Genomic DNA, 22,928 nt, shown 5'->3' on the forward strand with positions numbered 1-22,928 from the left:
CAAAGGAATTTCCTTCTGAAAGTTGGTATAATCTAGAAATTCCAGTGATAACAAAGTTCTCAATGTATGTGTAGGTATGAATCATATTTTGTTCATCCTTTTCAGTACTTGGGGAATCCTTTCAATCAGGATGTCTTAAAATTAATAAATCATTAATCAAAGTCATGCACTCATGGAGTTAAAAAGTCAAATAGTGGTAGAAGGCATAAGAAAAAAAACAATGAGGGGTGCCTGGGTGGCTCAGTCAGTTAAGCATCTGACTCATGATTTTGGTTCAAGTCACAATCTCATGGGTCATGGGGTCGAGCCCTTAGGTGGTAGGAAGTCTACTTGGGATTCTTTCCTTCTACCTCTGCCCCTTCTGCCCTTATGCTCTCTCTCTCTCTCTCTCTCTCAAAAATAAATATTTGAAAAGAAAAAAGAAAAAACAATGATCTTTTTTTCTATCCTATAATTTTTCCTTTACTATGACAAAGAATGGTTCATCATGCTCAAATTCCAAAGTATCAAGTTCCAAAAATTGAAAAATTTTCAATGTGGTTAATAAAGAGCAATTTTTAAGCAAAAAAAAAAAAAAACATTAATGCTGTTAACTTTTTATTATTTAGTAGGTTTTAAAGTCAATTTGTAAATTTGCATTGGTTTTATAATTGCATAAAGTCTTCATTCCAACATTTGCTAAATTCCTACAATGTGTAGGGTAATTCTTTGTTTATAACTAAATACCAAGTATATAGCACAAAAATCTTACGTTTATACTGCAAGTGTTATTGACAAATGTGTCTTCCCAAAATTTATATATTGAAACCTAATCCCCAAATGTGAGGATATTTGGAGGTGGGATCTTCGAGAAGTGATTAGGTCATGAGAATGGAGTCCTCATGAATAGAATTACTTCCCTTATAAAAGAGACCCCATGGAACTGCCTCACCCCTTTTGCATGTGAGGACACAGCAAAAGGACAACCATCTATGAACCAGAAAGTGAGTCCTTACCAGGCACTGAACCTGCCGATGCCTTGATCTTGGACTTCCCAGCCTCCAGAACTGTGAGAAATAAATTTTGTTGTTTATAAGCCACTCAATCTGTGGTATTCTTTTATTGCAGCCCTCACTGACAAAGACAATAAGTTATATATATATTTTTTAATTGGAGTTCGATTTGCCAACATATAGTATAATGCTATACTGAGCACCCAGTGCTCATCCCGTCAAGGGCCCCCCTCAGTGCCCATCACCCAGTCACCCCATACCTCCGCCCACCTCCCCTTCCACTACCCCTTGTTCATTTCCCAGAGTTAGGAGTCTCTCATGTTCCGTCACCCTCTCTGATATTTCCCATTCATTTTCTCTCCTTTCCCCTATAATCCCTTTCACTATTTTTTATATTCCCCGTATGAGTGAAACCATATAGTGATTATTCTTCTCCGATTGACTTACTTCACTCAGCGTCATACCCTCCAGTTATGAGGAAGACGTTTATTCTTAGCTAAAATCTTAGGCTATTTTTATGCATCAAACATATATTTAGCATACAAAGTGTATATATATATATATATACTTTGCATATGTATATATACATATATACACGTATATACATATATGTATATACACGTATACATATATATACGTAAATATGCATATATATATATGCATATTTACGTATATAAACTAAGTTTAACACTGGGTGATTATAAAAGTATTTCCTGTTAATGGGATTTACTGAAGTTTGAGAAGCACTTTCATTCCTTAGGCTTTCACAAGTACCTTCTTCAAATTTCTTGCATTTTCTCTACTGACTCAGAGAAGAACTTCAAAGATTTGCTAACATCCTTGTCTTATTCTAATTCGTCTTCTAGGCACCACTTTCCTCACTGATAAGATGAGAGGCTGCAGATTTACATCAGAAGAGATAAGGCCATAGGTGTCAGAGAAACATTCTCAGAGGCATAACATTTAATTCTCTTGAGCATTAAATACCCTTTTAATACTTTTGTTTACTTATAAAGGGACAGAAGTATCTTCCTGACTGAAATGTCCATTGTTGCTCCCATAGATGACATGGCAATACATATGATCTTCTGCATTTGGGGAATACCAGTTCATACAGGAAACATGCCTGATTTTATTTCCTATCTCAGCAAGAACAAAGTTATGGGTAAGGACTGGGTTTTTGAAAGAGGTTACTATGATGATTGCTTCTATTCTACAGATTTGTTTGATCTAATTTCTTCCAGATTTTTTACCTCTAGATTCAAGAACAGAGGGAAAATCTTACCTGGTTGCCAGAGAGAACTCTCAACTTTCAACACAATGCTTTTGTCAAAGGAAAACAGAAAAGTGACAAATGCAGATACAAATGCAGAGCGGATGAAACATAGCACACCATTCTTAAAATGGAAAGGACATCTACCAGTTACCTATTTTATATGCTCTCCTTTACTTCAGTGCCTAGAGTAGAAAAATAGATTGGGGACCTTTGGGAAGTGGGGTTCAGACTATAAGAATCCTTATTGGCTGTCCTATATAGAGTTAATGACTAATGTGGATGGAGACAGTGGCCAGCCTCCATTTCATCTTAGCATTGTCTGCCACAGTAGCATGAAATCTATTCTAGGCATCTGCAACTGGAGGCAAAACATGCCAATTATTTTTATTGATCTGAGGCCTTCATAGGTAGGACACCTTGCCAGGGCAGCATATGGAAATTTAGATAAGGAAATGATTGCAGAGACATGGAAAAGCTTCACAATTTGGAAAAGAACCTGTAGGCCTTTAAAAAACGAACAACCACTTGGTATTCCAGAGCTTAGGAGCGCCAAAGACGAATTATGCAGTCGCTGCAATGGAAATTGATTACTAAGCCTTCGATGAGTCACATGCCTTAGGAATTAAGTACTCCAATCTATTATTGTCAGTATCCTGATGGGTCAACCAGGCTGTGAATGGGAATTTGCATTAAATTGATTTGAGTGTTTTTTCTTGAACTAACATCACTCAATCAAGGGACACATTCAGACAGAGCTAGATAAGTCTGACTGAATTTGATTTGGAAAAGCAGAGTAGCAAGGGATTAGCAGGCAGAATTTAAAAGCACCATAAATCTGGCACTACGGGCTGGGCTAGGAAAGCGAGTGAGCAGTCTCTGTGCCACAATCAGGGTGTAGAGTCAAAGCAAATTTGCTTTGCAATTCTGTAGCATGTTGTTTGATACAGTCATGGATTACAAAAATCATAATCAGGTAACACAGAGGACTTTTTCCTAGAGAATTTCAGATCTGAAATGTAAATGACAGAGCATTTGCTACTTGTCCCACAACTGAGCCCATATCTAATGTATAGTTGCCATCTGATGATCTTCTGACCTCAGGTAGGTCACTCACTTTACACGTAAAGAAGCTTTGATGTAAAGAGGGTAAACAGACTAGATGACCTCAGGTCCACTAATGTCTAATGTTATATGATTGTGTGAACAGAAAAATATCAAGTGCCAAATTTTGCTCAGAATTTGATGTTTTTTTGTGGGCTAGATGATGGGATTATACCATTTACTCTGTCCTGGCACATAGATGTTGGTTTATGGAAGGTACGAGTCCTCAGGCTTGGAATGTTTTGAGATCGACTTGTGATGGGTACTAAAAGTTGTCAATGTTGGACTATCGAGTGAATAAACACCTATATCTCAGGAAGGAGTATCTCTTGATTCTTAGTAACAAACTATGAGTAAAGTAAATGAGTTCCTTTTATTTACTGCTAAGTACTCAGGTACACACACTAACAAGGATCCAGATATTTGCATGGAATGGTGGGGAAAGAGCATGTCAGATAGTCCTTTACAGTAGAGAAAAATGTGAATTCTCAGAGAATTTATAGTATCCTTGCACCTAAACCTGTTCTGAGTAACACCAAGGGGAAATTTTATTCCTTCATTTAAAAAACACACCTAACTTTGAAATATTGTAGTATTGTTTTTAGGTGGTTGAAAGACACTTAGAAGAATCCTAACTCACTAATATTCACCTGTTCTAAGCACTAAGCTGAAAATTTGGTAAAGATGTAAGGTTCCTGGTTTATTGATCAAGCCGACTTGTGGGAGTAATAGCTGACCTCTTATCAGTGTTGAGAGTCTTTTCCATTTCCATCTTGTCTGTTCCCAGGGTTGCCATAGTAACATTATCAGAGTGTCCTTACTGTTGATTAATGCTTGCCAGAAGTCTGCGATGTATCTTAGAATGTACGCGTGTGTTGCCACTAGCCTCTTCCATGGCTCTTTCTGCCACTGCAAAGTACAGAAATCTGTAATACTCTGGGAGTCTTTAATCATTCTGGTGTTCATAGGATATGCATCTTTAATGTGTTAGGCTCTATCTTTGCTTGGTTTGATTAAAATACAGGAAGTACCTCATAAAGATTAATATCTTGAAAGTTACTTTGTCCCTCAAAGTTTACTCTTAAGCAGAAGTTGGTAAAGTTTTGCAGATAAGCCATTTGCACAGAAGTACTCATTGTTTGAATGTTAGTTTGGAAGATACAGTAATCAATATTTTTTGCAGCATTGTGCATTGGGGTTGTTCAATCAAATTCCATTCAACTTGAACCACAGGTTCTGTTGAATTCTTGTTTAAACTAGTAGTCTAGCTGTTAATGTTGAAAATAGTACACCAGAGGTAAAATTACTGTATTACAATGCTCTAGTGAATGTATGGGGTATACTGAGCCCAAAATTGTGAAAATCTTGTAGAAGCCTGGTAAAAGAAGTTGAGAATCCACTTTTAGGATGTAAAAGTTTGGTCAGGAGGTGATTTTGAGGGGTGCTTAGGTGGCTCAGTCACTTAAGCATCTGTCTTCAGCTTAGGTCATGATCTCACGGTCCTGGGATTGATGTCCTGCTCCTTGCTTAGCAGAGAGCCTGCTTCTCCTCTCCCTCTGCCCCTCCTTCTGCTTGTACTCTCACTCAAATAAATAAAATCTTTTTTTGAAAAAAAATAATTTTGAAGTAGCATTAAATGTGTATATAATCCTCACCTATTAAACTTATACAAAAGGCCTGGAAAAATAAACCCAGAGAGTGTCTTATTTGTGTGTGTCTAGTATAGAGAAGAGATAACCCTAGATTGTCAATACTCAGTGGGTCTGTGCAAGTTTTAGGTGTTCCAGGAGTGTACAGAAGAGTTGTACTAAAGGGTAGGGATTAGAATAAAAGCAAATAGCGAGGATCCATGAAGTGAAATATGGAAAGTAGTTACGAAGCAACTCCAACCAAACCTCTACTAAAATTGGGAGAAATGGAGTTAAGAGCTTAGCTAACATTTCGTCAGCCACTAGGGGGCCTCAGTTGAATGTATGATTTGTATCTAAAGGCCCTTCTCCCTCATTCTGGGCTCTGATCCTCCCCCTCCCCCATCTCCTGGCCCAAGAGAGAAGATTAACAGCTGGTCAGTGTTTATACAGATGTCACGGTCTGACTTTCCAGTTGTATCCATAGTGACCTTCAAAGAGGACAGAAATAGGTGAGAACACAAGCTTGTTTTTGTGGTACCTCCAGCTTAAGAGGGACAGTATTTCTGAACAATAAAACCCTATAGGCTACCTTTAACTGAGGTGCTGTGATGTGAAAATAAATAAAATTTACAAAAGAATAAATCTACGTTTATATTTTTACCATTAACTTCATGGAAAATAAAGATACTCGATAACCTAAAATTCAGCAAAAATAAGTCAATATAATATTATAGTCTAGGTTCTAGAATATATAACCATATCCATATTATAGGCATTGGGTTATGTCTGGCATAACTATTATAAAACATCAAGCTGTTCAGAGACTTTCCTCTGAGGTGTTTAAGCCTTTCTTTACCATGGCCCTCTCAGGCTAGGGATGTAGTAGTTGTCCATTCATAGTAAAAAATGGGCAACAAGTCCCATGAAGTGCCTACCCCCTCCTAATGATCAAGGTCAATTTCCCCTGCCAGGATTGAGACTCTTTTCTTTGCTTGCTAATTCCTATTAACGAGGGAGCCAAAGTGCTAATAAGCCAACTGTAGCTTACAATTCAATAGGATGCTTACTACATACTCTGTGAAAGTGTTAGCCCTTTGGGCACCAGGACTTTTTCATGTTGTGATTTTTTCAGGAGATGCAGAGAAAAGAGGTGTAAATTAAGGCCCCCAGTGAGTCACTGGGAGTTAGGGTAAGTGGCTATGATGAGAGTTATTACTTGATTGGGCTTTTGGTAGTCTATTGTCATCCCCAAAGACCTGTCTGGTTTTTGTAGGGACCAGATGGAGAATTATACAAGGATGTAATGATAATCACCATCCTTGTATCCTTGAAATCTTTAAAGGTAACACTAATATCCACTATCCCTCGTCCCTCAAGTTTATTGTGATATTATTTGTGACTTACTGTTTTGGCCATCAGTGGGGCAATTTTAGAAGCTTCCATTTATCTTGGCATTAAAAGTTTCATAGTAGGGAAGGGCGTATTCCAATATGGGAGTTACACTTTATCAAACATGGTAATTTCAATCATACTTTCTGGAAATGAAGAAATGACCACAGTATAGTTCTTCAGATCAAGCTGACCTATTATAAATTGGACTTTAGCCTGGACTTCATTTATTATTTGGCACTAATATGCCTGCACTCTAACAGGGACCATCATATTGCTTTGAGTTGTCAGGTTTCATGATCAATTCACACCCATTTGCCAATAATCCTCAAAATATTTGGGAATTCTCTTTTCTCAATATATAGATTCCAGAAGTAAATGACCAAAGACCCTCTGGGGAAAGGAATGATTACCATAATACTTGCTGTACCTTTGTAGGATCCTTCATGCTGGAGATTTGGCCACTTCAAAAAATGAGAGCCAAGTTTGAAAACTGGTTCAGGACCAGAAACCGCACAATGGATTGTGTCTCTTTAATGGGGTGTCATCTCACCCTCCTTGTCATCTGTTTTCCTTTTTGGTACAAATTGAAAAGTATCCTTATTGGCTGCCCATCTATCTTGCTTCTGGGTTACCACGTACCATTAACTATCACATTTTTCTGTGGGTTAGGTCCCTTTGTTACTCCAATCTTGCCACTCATTATGATCATTGTGACCCTTTGGTTTGGCTTCTGATAATTAGGGTTTTATCACCTCTATTACCATAACTGAGTCAAGTTATATAACAACTTTTCCAAATATTACCACTAATCTATATAGTAAAACTATGATTTAATATTTTAGTGAGGCTAGTGCTCTTATCAATAGCATATTCCTGCTGGCTTTGGTAAATGGTATTTGTAATGGGCTTTCATGCAGAACATAATCAGCTGCTAGGTCTTCCAACAGGATATAGTATGGCTATTCTAGCATGATTGCTTCCCTAAGCAATTTTTTTTTTAAATTGAAGTTTAGTTGACATACAATGCTATATTAGTTTCAGGTGTGCACATAGTGATTTGTCAATTATATATATTATTCAGCACGCACCATGATATGTGTAGTCACCATGTGCACCATACAATGTTACTACAATATTATGAACTATTTTCTCTGTGATGTACTTTTCATCTTTGTGACTTACTTATAACTGGAAGGATTTTTGTTTACCTCTTAATCTCCTTATTTCACCCATTGCCCCACCCACTTCCCCTTTGACAACTACCAGTTTTATATATTTAATCTTTTTGTTTACTTTTTTTTTTTTTGGATTCCACTTATAAGAAAATCATATGGTATTTGTTTTTCCCTGTCTGACTTATTTCACATAGAATAATACCCTCTAGGTCAATCCACGTTCGCACAAATAGCAAGGTCTCATTCTTTTTGATGACTGAATAATAACAATCCATTGTAAGTGTGTGTTTGTGATACGTATACCACATCTTTATCCATCTGTCTATTGATAAACACATGGGTTGCTTCCATAATTTGGCTATTGTGAATAATGCTGCAATGAACAAGGGGTTCATAGATATTTTCAAATTAGTGTTTTCATTTCTTTTTTTAATAATAAATTTTTTATTGGTGTTCAATTTGCCAACATACAGAATAACACCCAGTGCTCATCCCGTCAATGCCCACCTCAGTGCCCGCCACCCAGTCACCCCAACCCCCCGCCCTCCTCCCCTTCCACCACCCCTAGTTCGTTTCCCAAGTTAGGAGTGTTTTCATTTCTTTGTTAAATACCTAGTAGTAGAATTACTGGGTAATATGATAATCATATTTTTTTTGAGGAAACTCCATATAATTTTCCACAGTGGCAGCAACAGTTTGCATTCGTACCAACAATGCATGAGGGTTCCCTTTTCTCCATATCCTTGTCAACACAAGTTATTTCGTATATTTCTGATACTAGTCATTATGAATGGTGTGAGGCAGTATCTCATTGGGGTTTTAATTTGCATTTTCCTATGGTTAGTGATGTTGAGCATCGTGTTTTTTTTTCAGTTTTGATTTAAATTCCATTTAGTTAACATACAATGTAATACTAGTTTCAGGTATATGGTATAGTGATTCAAACTTTCATACAACATGCTGTCCTCATCATAAGATATTTTTCATGTGTCTATTGGCCATTTGTCTATCTTCTTGGGGGAAAAGGACTTAGATCCTGTGCCCATTTTTAAAGTGGATTTTTTCTCTTTTTTAAATTTAAATTCAATTAGCCAACATACAGTATATCATTAGTTTCAGATACAGTTTTTAATCATCAGTTGTATATAACTGGGTGATTGATGGACATTAAGGAGGGCACATGATGTGATGAGCACTGGATATTATACACAACTAAAGTGGATTTTTGTGTGTGTATATGAGTGTTGAGTTGTAGGGATCCTTTATATGTTTTGGATATTAATTCCTTATCAATTATATCATATCCCCTCCCATTCAGTAGGTTTCTTTTGCTGTGCAAAAGCTTTTTATTTTTGGTGTAATCTTTTATATTATAGTTTATTTTTGTCTTTTTCTCCCTTGTCTGAGGAGACAGATCCATAAATATGTTGCTAAGGCCACTGTTCAAGAGATTAGTCCCTATGTATTCTTTTAGTTTTTTTTTTTTTTTTTTTTTAAGGATTTTATTTGTTATTCATGAGAGAGACAGAGAGAGAGGCAGAGACTCAGGTAAACGGAGAAGCAGGCTCCTTGCGGGGAGCCCGATGTGAGATTTGGTCCCAGGACCCCAGGACTGTGACCTGAGTCAAAGGCAGATGCTCAACTACTGAGCCACCCAGGTATCCCTTTTTTAGGATTTTTATGATTTCAGGTCTCACATTAGATTTTTTTTCACCTTAGATTTTTAATCCATTTTGAGTTTATTCTTCTGTACAGAATAAGAAAGTCTCATTCCATTCTTTCATGTAGTTTTCCAGTTTTTCCACTACAATTTATTGAAGAGACAGTTTTTCTGATTGCATATTCTTGCCTCTTTTATCATAGATAAATTGACCATATAACTGTTTATTCCTGGGCTATCTATTCTTTTCCATTGATCTATGTGCCTATTTTTGTGTCATTACCACACTGTTTTGATTTCTGTTGCTTTGTAATATATCTTGAAATGTGGGATTGTGATGACTCCAGCTTTTTTTCCTCTTTTTCAAGATTGCTTTGGTTACTTGAGTTTTTTTATGGTTCTGTATGTGTTTTAGGATTTTTTTTTTTTTGGTGGATTTTCTCTATATAGTATCATGCCATCTGCAAATAGTGATAGTTTTACTTCTTCCTTACCAATTTGGATAATTTTTATTTCTTTTTCTTATCTGATCGCTGTGGCTAGGACTTCCAGTACTATGTTGAATAAAAGTAATGAGAATGGACATCCTTGTCTTATTCCTAATCCTCGAGGAAAAGCTCTCAGTTTTTCACCATTAAATATGATATTGGCTGTGGATTTTTCATAAATAATCTTTATTATGTTGAGATATGTTCCTTCTAAATCCACTTTGTGGAGAGCTTTTATCATGAATAGTATTGCATTTTGTTGAATGCTTTTTCTGCATTTATTGAGATGATAATATGGTTTTATCCTTCCACTTGTTAGTGTGATATAGTACAATGACTGATTTAATGGTTATCAAACTGCTCTTGCATCCCTGGGGAAGAAAATCCCACTTAATGTGGTGAGTGTTTTTCTTGCTGTTGAATTTTGTTTGCTAATACTTTGTTGTGTATTTTTGCATGTTCATCAGAGATTTTGGCCTGTTGCTTTTATTTTCTGTAATGTCTTTGTCTGGTTTTTGTATCAGGGTAATTCTGGCCTTGGAGAATGAATTTAGAAGTTTTCTTCCATCTTCTTGTTTTTGGAATAGTTTGAGGAGAAAAGGTATTAATTGTTCTTCTTTAATTGCTTGGTAGAATTCACCTATGAAGCCCTTCTGATCCTGGACTCTTGTTTGTTGGTATTTTTAAAATTACTGATTCAATTTTGTTACTGGTAGTTGGTCTCTTGAAATTTTCTATTTCTTCTTGATTCAATTTTGGAAGATTGCATGTGTCAGGAATTTATCCATTTCTTCTAGGTTGCCTAATTTGTTGCATATAATTTTTCATAATATTCTCTTAAAATTCTTTGTATTTGTGTGGCTATTTCTCCTTCATTTCTGATTTTATTTCAGTGTCTCATTTTTTTTGATGAGTTTGGCTAAAGGTTTATCAATTTTATTTATCTTTTCAAGGAACCAGCTCTTGGTGTCATTTATTCCCCCCCGCCCCGCCTTTTTTTTTTTTTTTTTTTTGTCTTTATTTCATCTCTGACCTTTATTTCATCCCTTTTACTAACTTTGGGCTTTGTTTATTCTTTGTCTCTTAGTTCCTTTATTTTTATTTATTTTTTAAAGATTTTATTTATTCAAGAGAGACAGAGAGAGAGAGAGAGAGAGGGAAAGAGACAGGGACACAGGCAGAGAGAGAAGCAGGATCCATGCAGGGAGCCCTACGTGGGACTCGATCCCGGGACTCCAGGATCACGCCCTGGGCCGAAGGCAGGCGCTCAATCACTGAGCCACCCAGGCGTCCCATCTCCTAGTTCCTTTAGGTGTAAGTTTAGCTTGAGATTTTTCTTGTTTCTTGAGGTTAACGTGTATTGCTATAAATTTCATCCTAGAAATACTTTTGCTGCAATCCAGAGATTTTGGACCATTGTTTTCACTTTCATTTGTCTCCATGTAATTTTTTATTTTCTATTTTATTTCCTTGCTGACCCACTATTTCGTAGCATCGGGAGTGTTAGAACCGTCTTTCTCAAGCATCCAGCTATTTAGGCTGGCAGAAGAAAAATAAAATGGCAACCACCAACACTTTTGTGCCTGGAGAAATTTCCTGCAGGTCCCTGCCCCTTCAGTACATGTTCTAAGATTAGTCAATAAGTTTCCTTCACATATACCTTAAGCACTTTTCAAGATTCTGCTTCTATGTTCTTAGGCTGAGTTATTTAGCAAGCTGGCTCTTTAAGGGCATAAACTTTGCTTCCTGTCACCCTCTGTCTCTCCCAGAGTTAAGCCCAGCTGATTTTCAAAGCCAGATATTATGGGGATTTGTCTTTGTAGTCTCCAGGTTCAGGGAGACTAATGTGGAGTCTAATCCTCTTGCTCCTCTTGCTCCTCTGTGCTTGTGATGTCCTCCTATTTGTGATTAGTTGCACAGGTGCTTTGGTTCCTGACTCTGTCTCTGCCCCTTTTACCTTTCTTGATGTTATCTTTTCTCTGACTCACTGTGGAAAATCTATTCTTCCAGGCTTCAGGTCCTTTTCAGAGTTGGTTGCATACGTATAATTGTTGCTTCAATGTGTCTGTGGGATGAGGTGAGTTTAGGATTCTTCTACTTTTGCCATCTCCCCTGTAACAATCACCAGACATTCATTTATTTTTCTGTGCTTGGAGAATATGAAATTGTGTGGAAATGTGTCCCTCTGAACCACCTCTCTCATTAGTAACAAGGGGGCAAGAATGCTCTGGCATTTCCTGCTTTTTCCTTACTTTTTGGAAGGCAAAAGTGCACAGGGATCTGCTGTGTACTTGTCCTTCCTTAAGCCTTTTAATTCCTTTCTCCACATCTTCCATGGAAGTTCTTGCATTTTAACCTCTTCAGCCTAAGCCATTCTTTTTTCCATAATTTTAGGAGTCATTGTAGAAACATGTTCACCCCATTTCCTGGAATTCTTGCTAGGGTGTATGTATTTCAGGAGAGCACTCTCAAGTCAATATCTTTCTTAACTAATTTTAACACTCTAGAGATGAAGAATTTTTTGACTTGGAAGTATTCTGGTCCCCTTGATCAAGCACACTCGTAATATAACCCCATGTGTACTCCTCTGATTCCTGCTCATACTCACTGGCTGTGCTTTGCAGCTTTTTGTCTAATAATCCTTTTCTTCCCTCTTCAAGCATATCCTCATCTGGGCCATGCTGCTAGCTTTAACAACTGGACTGCCACCTTGTGCTAGGGTCTATGTGTTCCATGTGCTACCAGTAATGGGGTCCTCATTGCTTGCCAGGCAGTCTATAGTGATTCAGCTACAAAGTCCCTTCTTGTTATCTGCTTACTGTTTCTACTACTGACTCTCCTAGGTTTGGTTCTCCAAAAGCAAATGTTAGGATGAAGTTTGGGGTATAGTTATTAGGAATCAGTATCTGTGAAAGAGAAAGGAAAGAAGCAGGGTTAGAAGCAGAAGTAAAAATGCTATGTAGACCCAACAGACCTTTGGCTAACCTAGCAGAGAGTTCTGAAGCAACTACTGCCAATCTGAATTGTCATAACTCAGAGCAGAGTTTTTATACTTCTCCTTTAGTCAGTCCCCAGATGTGGGCACTCTGGGGATAAGAATGGCCTTAGGAAAGGTGTCTCTTTGCTCTTCAGGCAGAGTTTGAAGGGTTTGACATCTGCAGGCTGTTTGCATTATTTACTATGGTTGGTAGACATGGAAAAGGACACTTTCTTTCAAAGAAAGACTTGCTGCCAGGTTGCAGTCAGCAAACAACCATGTTTTATACAAGCAGTTTCTTTTGAGAAGCTAAGGTCAAGAGTCACATGGTAAAAGGCAATGTTGAAGAAAAGGGATTGTCTTCCTAGATGAAATGTGATGGAACACTAAGATCAGTAGGTTTAGTAAATAACTAGGGTCTAGTCTGACTTGACTCCATCCTAGCTCAACTCTTGTTTCCAATATGTCCTTCCCCATTTATATTTGAAGGAATGAGTACAAAAATACCAGCTGGCCTGCCCAGAAATCAAGCTCACAAATGCTGTCTATTTATGTCACTTGAAGTGCTCCATAAAAAGACCAACCAGTCAGTACATGGGAACTGGGAGGAAGTATTGGTCAGTGTCAATACTTTATCAGCCCAGCAGTCTTACAGGGACAAAAGAAGTGGGTTTCCATTCGTTTCTTCTACTCACACTCACATCTAGAACCCTGCACATAGTGGTTTCCTCTTGATATTGATGGAAATCTGGGGGCTGGAAACCCTGCAACTTTCTCTGATAATAATAGATAACAATCAGTTCTAGGGTTATAATACTTCCTGGGGTATAATATAATAAGAATTTGTTGTGTAGCATGGGAAGCCTTGGTATTTCTACATGAACATTTATATATTTTATGAAAGAAAAATCTCTGCAAAAGCTTATGTTCCAGATGGTTTCATATTCTGTGAAGAAGGCTACCTTATACAGCAAATCTATGAAACTATGTACTAAACGCTACTTCATTTTTGTAAAAAAAAATTGTTTAAAAAATTTACATAAATGCTCTCCTATTGTGTATCTTCTAGAATGTGCATGCTCCAGTCTCTTTTCTCCCATGTAATTTTTAAAGATTGTCCATGCTCATATACACAGTATATGAATGGGCATCTGTGTGCATGTTTATGTGTATATACATATGTGTGTGTCTCTGTGTGTGTATAACATAAACACATACATATATCTGCTGAGAAATATGCTATTGATTGTAGCCTAGTTTATTCATTTTTAAAATTGATATTGCATTTATTCCTATTTTTCACTATTATAAATTTTGATGCAATAAACATTATCGTACATGTCTGATACACATGAAATTCTCTAGAAGCATACATACATATACCCTTTAATTTATAAATTTTGGAGAAGAAATTTGGCAATATTTTTAAAGAGGCTGTGCCAATTTATAGTTCTAAGTGCAGTCTGTAACAAAATCCAGAAATTCCAACTCAGTTTTGTCAGTCTGATCAGTGTCTATCTTAAGGTAAATTTATTTTAGGTTTCTCTGATAATCACTGGGGTTGATAATGTCTTGTGACCATTGGCCATTTTGATTTCCTCATGAATTTTTCTCATTGTTTTTGCCCATTTTCCTACTGGTTGACTTTTCTTGCTAATTTCTAGGAATACTTCAGTAATGCTGAATATAATCCTTTGCTGTTTTTGTTGTATGCTTTCTTAATCTGTGGCTTGTTTTACGTATAAGGTAATTATATTTGTCACATAAAAAAACAAATAAACAATATTTTTTAAATTAGTTTTGTTTGCTTCATCTAAGAAATCCCTTCCTATTGGGAGTTCATCAAAACACTCCCCTATATTTTCTTTCAGTTTTGTAAATTTCCTTTTCACATCCAAATCTCATGGAAGACTATTTCTTAAAGAAAATTGTATACATCTCAAAAGTTATCTTTATGCTTTGTATACATTGTATACATTGTATACATCTCAAAAGTTATCTTTATAGCAAGGATTTGGCATTTTTTGAATGGTTCTTCTCCAATAATTAGTAATGCCACCTCTGTCAGTTATTAGACATTTGGGGCCCTCTTCTGTGCATTATGTTCAGTGCAATTGGTCAGTTTATCAAAACCCGCTGTGTCTTCTCTCTACCAACACACATACTTTACAGTAAGATCAATAGATTGGAATTTTTCTTTGTTGGCCAACCTTATTTCTAAGTCTTGACAAAGATCAAAAGAACTGCAAAAGTAAACTTATAAGATACAGAGATTTTAAACACCCTATAGGTTAGAGTGTTTATTTTATTCATAAATATTTCAGTGCGTTTCCAAGGACTGATTTATTAGATTTACTTCAAAATAATATGGTAATAGGGAAGTAAGTGGGATATAGATGAAACAAAATTGGCTCCGAGTTAATAAATGAGGCTGCATGATGAGTACATGTGGCTTTATTAAATATAAAAGTAGACAAAATAGTAAAAGCTCTTTTATACTTATTGCAGAAAATTTCATTGACTTCTTATTTAATTGCATTGAAGTCTGAGACCATGGCCTACATATCAATTTTTTGGAAACAAAAAGAGACTTTATATATACTTCTACATCACACTGTACATCACAAATATATATAAATCAAATTTTATAAATGGTCTATTTTTGTTAGCTGCAGGGTTTTCCTAGACTGGGGTTGCTAATGCCTTGTGACCATTGGCCATTTTGATTTCCTCATGAATTTTTCTCATTGTTTTTGCCCATTTTCCTACTGGTTGGCTTTTCTTGCTAATTTCTAGGAATACTTCAGTAATGCTGAATATAATCCTTTGCTGTTTCTGTTGTATGCTTTCTTAATCTGTGGCTTGTTTTACATATAAGGTAATTATATTTTTTTAATATAATATACTTTTTTTAATTTAGAGTATTCTTTTTATTATTTATTTATTTATTCATGAGAGACACACACACTGAGAGAGAGAGAGAGAGAGACAGAGAGACAGAGAGGCAGAGACACAGGCAGAGGGAGAAGCAGGCTCCATGCAGGGTGCCCGACGTAGGACTCGATCCCCGATTTCCAGGATCATGCCCTGGGCTGAAGGCAGCGCTAAACCGCTGAGCCACCCGGGCTGCCCAAATTTTCTCTATACTTACCAATTAATTTATCAATGTGGAAGAATTATAATAGAAAAATAAGGAAAAATGGAAAAATCTATAATCATAATATAATCTGCCAGTTCTTACCTTCTATTGAGGCTATGTTCATCGCACATACAAATTCATGGTACATTTTCTATCAGTAAAAATGTATTGTTAGGGATAAACACCTCATATTAATATATGACAACTCAGTCATATATTTTGACATTAGCAATATTTTAATATTTGATAATTGCATCTCTTCTATTAATTTATTTTCAAACTCTGGTCCTAATCAACCAATAACCACTTTTTAAAAAGCCAGTCAGATTTTTTTTCCTTTGTCTTGTGTATCTAATTGATACTAGTTTTTTTTTCCTTGAAGTAAGATGGTATATAACATTATATTAGTTTCTGGTGTACAACATTATAATTGGATTTTTGTATACACTACAAAGTGATCACCATAAGAAGTCTGGTCATCATCTGCCACCATACAATTGACCCACTTCACTTCATTCACCTTCAACAACTACAAATCTGTTCTTTATGAGTTTTATTTGTTCATTTGTGTTATTGTTCAGATTTCACATAAGTGAAATTATACAGGACTTTTCTCTGACTTCTATAATAATGTCAAGCTGCATCTGTGTTGTCACAAATGGCAAGCTTTCCATCTTTTTATGGCTAAGTAGTATTCCATTTATAGACACACATATCTCACATTTTCCTTAACCTCTCTATTACATATGTAACCTACGTATTAATGCATATGTAGGTTATCTCCATATCTTGGCTATTATAAATAATGCTGCAATGAATATAGGGCTGCATATAGCTTTTTCAATTAGTCTTTTCATTTTTGTCAAATAAATACCCAGAAGTGGAATTGCTGATAGTTCTATTTTTAATTTTTGGGGGAAGCTATTTTCCATAGTGGCTATAGCAACTTACATTCCCACCAATGGTGTACAGGGTTTCCCTGATAATTAGTGATATTGAGCATCTTTTCATTTGCTTGTTGGCCTTATGTGTGTCATTTCTGGAAAAATATTTAGATCTTCTGCCCATTTTTTAGTTAGATTTTTTATTAAGGTCTTCATATACTTTATTAACTCATCAGAAATATGATTTGCAAGTATCTTTTTCCATTCATTAGGTTGCCTTCCCATTTTGTTAATGGTTTCTTTTGCTATTCAGAAACTTTTTATTGTGGTGTAGTCCTAATTCTATATTTTTCCTTTTGTTGTGTTTGCTTTTGTTGCTTTTGCTTTTAGAATCATATACAAAAATTCAATGCCAAGACTGATGTCAAGGAACTTACTGCCTATGTTTCCTAAGAAGTTGCATGATTTCAGGTTTTACATTCAAGTCTTTAGTCTATTTTGAGTCCATTTTTGTGTACGGTGTAAGATAGTGGTCTAATGTTCTTCTTTTGCATGTGACCATTTTTTTTTCCAGTACCATTTATTGAAGAGACTGTTCTTTGTCCATTGTATATTCTTGGCTCCTATTAATTGATCATCTATATGTGGGTTTATTTCTGGGCTCTCTATTCTGTTCCATTGATTTACATGTCTTTAAGGCCAATATCATAGTGTTTTGATTACTATAGCTTTGAATAGTTTGAAATCAGGAAACATGATACCTTCAGCTTTTTTTTTTTTCTTTTTCAAAATTTCTTTTGCTATATGGGGTCTTTTCTGGTTCCATACAAATTTTAGAATTTTTCTTCTACTTTTGTGAAAAATACTATTGGAATTTTGATAGGGATGACATTGAATCTGTAAATCGCTTTAGATAGTGTGGACATTTTAACAATACTAGTCAATACTAGTTCTTTCAATCCATAAAAGAATATCTATTTATTTTTGTGGTCATCAATATCTTATGGCTTTCACTATACAGATCTTTCACCTTCTTGGTTAAATTTATTCCTAAGTATTATTTTCTTTTTAACATTATTTTGTTTTGTTTTAGTTTTATTTATTTATTTGAGAGACAGAGTGAGCATGAACTGAGGTGGGAGGGGGAGGGTTGAAGGAGAGGGAGAAGCTGACTTCCTGCTGAGAAGGGAGCCCAATGTGGGACTTGGTCTCAGGACCCTGGGATCATGACCTGAGCCAAAAACATACACTTAACTGACTGATCCACCCAGGTGCCCCAATACTATTGTTAATGGGATTGTTTTCTTTTCTCTTTCTGATAGTTTGTTATTACGGTATAGAAATGCAACAGATTGCTGTATATTGATCTTGTATCCTGCAACTTGAGTGAATTCATTTATTCTAACAGTTTTTGTGTAAAGTCTTTAGGGTTTTTAATATACAGTATCATCTTATGTGCAAGACATAACAGTTTTACTTCCCCCTCCCAACTTTTATGTCTTTTATTTATTTTTCTGGTCTAATTGCTATGGACAGGACTTCCAGTACTATGTAAATAAAAATGGAGATGTGGGGATCCTTCTCTTATTTCTTATCCCAGAGAAAAATATTTCAGCTTTTTGTGGTTGAGAATGATAACTGTGGGCTTGTCACATATAGCTTTTAATAATAAAAGCTTGAGGTACCTTCTATCCCACTTTGAGAGTTATATTATAAATGGGTGTTGTATTTTGTCAAATGATTTTTCTCCCTCTATTGAAATGATCATATGATTTTTATCCTTCATTTTATTAATGTGATATGTCATGTTGATTGATTTTTTGGATTTTGGATCATCCTTGCATCCCTGGAATTAATCCAATTTGAGCAGGGTGTGCAATTCTTTTAATGTATTATTAGTTTCAGCTTGCTAATTTTTGTTGGTAATTGTTGAATATGTTCCATAGGAATATTGGCCTGTAATTCTCTTGGTTTGTGCTGTTCTTGTCTGGTTTTTGTATCAAGATCATGCTGGCCTCATAAAATGAGTTTGGAAGCATTTCCTTCTGTGCAATCTTTGAAAGAGTCTGAGAAGGATAGGTATTACATCTTTGAATGCTTTGTGTAATTTACCTGTGAAACCATCTGGTCCTGGACTTGTTTAAGAAGGTTGTAAGGGGGAGTATTTTTTAATTACCAATGCAATATCCTTATTAAAATCATCCAAGTTTTCTTTCTTAATGATTAATTCTTGGAAGATTGTATGTTCTTAGGAATTTATCTATTTCTTTTAGGTTGTCCAATTTGTTGGTGTATAATTACTCAGAAAAGTTTCTTCTGGCCCTTTGTGTTTCTGTGGTCAGTTGTAACTTCTCCTCTTATTTTATTTGAACCTTATTTTTCCTTGGTGAGTCTACCTAAAGGTTTGTCAATTTTATTTGTGTTTTCAAAGAACCAGCTCTTAATTTCATTTGATCTTTTCTAATTTTTTAGTCTCTATTTTTAATCTGATATTTATGATTTCTGCCCTACTAACTTTGAGCTGCACTTGTTCTTTCTCTAGTTCCTTTAGGAGTAAAGTTAGATTGTTTGAGGCTTCTCTCCTGTATTGAGGTAGCCCTGTATTTTTATGAGCTTCCCTCTTAGAACTGCTCTTACTGCATTCTATAAATTTTGAAAGTTGTATTTCCATTTTATTTTGTCTCATTTTTTGATTTCTTCTTTGATTTAATGACCCATTCATTGTTCAGTACCATATTATTTAATCTCCACGTTTGTGACTTTTCCAGTTTTTTTTTTAATTGATTCCTAATTTCTTACAATTTTGTTTGGAAAAGATGCTTGATATGATTTCCATCTTCTTGTTTTTATTTTTTTATTTTTATTTATTTATGATAGTCACAGTGAGAGAGAGAGAGAGAGAGAGGGGCAGAGAGAGGCAGAGACACAGGCAGAGGGAGAAGCAGGCTCCATGCACCTCGGGAGCCCGACGTGGGACTGGATCCCGGGTCTCCAGGATCGCGCCCTGGGCCAAAGGCAGGGGCCAAACCGCTGCGCTACCCAGGGATCCCTGATTTCCATCTTCTTAACTTTATTAAGACTTTACCTAACATGTAATCTATTCTGGAGAATGTTCCATGCACACTTGAGAAGAATGTATATTCTGCTTTTGGATGGAATGTTTTGCATATAATTCTTAAGCCCACCTGGTCTAATGTGTCTTTTAAGGCCAATATTTCCCTGTTGAGTTTCTGTATGATTGATCCATTGATGTAAATGGGCTGTTAAAAATCCCCCACTCTTACTGTATTGCTGTCAACTTTTCCCTTTATGCCCGTTAATAGTTACTTTATATGTTTAGATGCTCCAATGTTGGATGCATATATACTTACAAATGCTATTTCCTCTTGTTGGCTATATCCCTTTTTCATTATGTAATGCCCTTCCTTGTATTTCATTATAGCCTGTTTTAAAGTCTTTTATCTGATATATCTATATAGACCTTTAGTTTCATTTGCATGGAATATCTTTTTCCATCCCTTTATTTTCAGTCTGTGTGTATCCTTAGATTTCACGTGAGTCCCTTGCAGGCAGATTATTGATGTGCCTTGCTTTTTAATCCAGACACTCTGTGTCTTCTGGAAAATTTAGTCCATTTATATTTAGAGTAATTATTGATTTAGGTGTACCATTTGCCATTTTGTTAATTATTTTTTGGTTGTTTTTGTAGTTTCTCTGTTTCTTCTTATCTGGCTCTCTCTTATAGTTTGATGACTTTCTTTAGTGTTATGTTTAGGTTCCTTTCTCATTATCTTTTGTGTATCATATATAGGTTCTTGCTTTGTGGTGACTATGGGGTTCCCATACATATAATGTATATATATGCCTGATAGCAACTTAAGTTTGGCTGCATTCTAAAAACTACATTTTACTCCACCCCTTTCATGCTTTTTGGTTTTGATGTCACATTCTATGTCTTTTCATTGTGTTAATTAATGTAGTTATACTTTATTTTACTGCTTTTGTCTTATAATCTTCATACTAGTTTCATAGGTCATTAACCAACTTTTTTTATTGTATGTTTGCCTTTTCTGGAGAGACTTTTTATGTATATGTTTCCTTGTTACTAGTTAGTGCCTTTTCTTTTCAGCTTAAAGAAGTCCCTTTAACCTTTTTTGTAAGGCTAGTTTATTGGTGATACAACCTTTACCTTTTACTTCTCTGGAAAACTATATCTTTTCAATTCTGAATGGTAATATTACTTGGTAGAGTATTCTTGGTTGTAGGTATTTCCTTGTACCACCTTGAATATATCATTTCATTCCTTTCTGGTCTGCAGAATTTCTGAAAAATCAGCTGAAAGTCTTATGGGGGTTCCATTGCATGTAACAAGTTGTTTGCTGCTTTTAAGGTTTTTTCTTTTTCTCTTGATGTTTTCATCATAATGTGTCTTGCGTGGATCTCTTTGGGTTAGTATATCTTATTTGGACTCTCTGTGCTTTCTGGATCTGCATGTCTGCTGCTTTTTCCAGGTTAGGGATGCCTCAGCCTCTATTTCTTCAAGTTTTCTGCCATTTTCTTTCTCTCCTTTTTCTAGGACTCCTATAATGTGAATATTATCTTGATTGAAGTTGTTTTATAGGTCCCTTAAGCTATCTTCACTTTCCAAATTCTGTTTTCTTATTGCTGCTCTGTTTGGGTGAGTTCCACTGCTCTTTTAGGTCACAGATCTCTTGTTTGTTTCTTCTGATCTGTTGAACCCCTCTAATGTATTTTTCAGTTCACATATTGTATTCTTCAGCTCTGTGACTTCTTGGTATTTTTTGTATTTTCTGTCTTGTTGAGTTCCTCACTGTGTTCATTTTTTTCATTTATTTTTTTCTTGAGTTTCGTGAGCATCTTTATGATCATTATTTTGAACTCTTTATCAGGTAAATTACTTATCTCAATTTCACTAAGGTTTTTTTCTCAGGGGTTTTATTATTTTGTTTGGAATACTTTGTACTTTACTCTGTACACTTTACTCTCATTTCATTTGTCTCTTTGTATCTTTTTCTATGTATTTGGCATGACAGCTATTTCTCCCAATCTAAAAGGAATGAACTTGTGTAGGTTATGAGCCTTATTATTCAACATTTCACTAACTTTTGGTTGTCTCTTAGACCTTTGAGATTGTCCAAGTAACCTGATTTATTCTTGACAGGTCCTAGCCATTGAGGGTTGGGCCAAGCTATCAGTGGGATCTCAGTCAACATCTAGTTTCTGGCTGATTGGAAGCTAGACCCTCACACAATAGCTTTTAAAGGATGCAAATATATACAGTTCTGTGTGGCTAAAGTTATAACCCTTGCTGGCCTTCAAACCAGGCAATTGGGAGGTCTCCCTTTGATGTCAGTTGCAAAAATCAGGGCCCCAGATAAGTGTATCGGTTCCTTTCTGGGAAATACCAGCAAGCTGTAGTGAAACAGAGGGAAAGGGCAAAGATGGCATTTGTGGGCAATGTCCCCTGAGAGTTCCTCCATAGCCCCTAGATGTGTAGTACTCCTAAAGCATGCCCCTCAGAATGAAACTCCAGGATAAGTAAATAGGCCTTTTTCACAGGAAGACTGGGGAGTGTGTTTTAGTCTACTTCTGTGTCATGTCCAGGTTGTAGTCTGCCAGGAACTGTTTTTCCTATTGTTTCTGTCTCATGGGGTCCAGCAACATAGTCCCCACTGGCTACAAGAGCCAGGTACTCAAGGAGCATCTCCTCTGTAGGCTGTGTCCACCAGTTGGCTTTACTGGGGCTGTTGGGAAGCCCATGGTCAGGGTGAGCCTGCTAGATTCCAAGGGACTATAGGAGAATTCATGTGCAGGGCAGCCCACAAGCTGAACTTGGGCTTAGGGAGAGCATGTAGGTAGGGCAAGCTCAAAGGCTACAGTGGGGCTAGCATGCTGACTTCAGCACACAGCAGGAGATCCAGGTGGTGGTACAAGTCCTCTGGTGCTAGCAAAGTTGAGAGAGAGCAAAATGGCACCTGCCAGTGCACCAGCAAGGTGGAGTGAGAGTGTAAAAATGTCACCCACTAGTGCCTCTGTCCCTGGATAAAGTCCCAGTAGACCCATGCACCTCTAGCAGATGCTTTAAAATTAGCCAGTGAATCTCTTCCCCATATCACCTCAGTGCTTTTCAAAGTGCTGCTTTTATGTTGTATCCCCTTATAAATGAGTCTGTGTGTGAGCCCTTTATGAGAT

At 36.2% G+C, this 22,928-nt stretch overlaps 1 long non-coding RNA gene across 1 annotated transcript in view; it reads right to left on the minus strand.

Annotated features, from left to right (window-relative positions):
* Positions 1-995: 995 nt before the first annotated feature.
* LOC125754050 (uncharacterized) overlaps positions 996-22,928 on the minus strand; it is a 33,563-nt gene continuing 11,630 nt past the window's right edge. Inside the window, exons 2-3 of the long non-coding RNA XR_007407321.1 lie at positions 4,107-4,278; positions 996-1,046 (exon numbers count right to left, since the gene is read on the minus strand). This is a non-coding gene — a long non-coding RNA (uncharacterized LOC125754050). The remainder of the gene's footprint in view (positions 1,047-4,106; positions 4,279-22,928) is intronic.

The sequence above is a fragment of the Canis lupus genome, chromosome 30, assembly GCF_003254725.2.
Source record: "Canis lupus dingo isolate Sandy chromosome 30, ASM325472v2, whole genome shotgun sequence".
NCBI classification, from domain to species: Eukaryota; Metazoa; Chordata; class Mammalia; order Carnivora; family Canidae; genus Canis; species Canis lupus.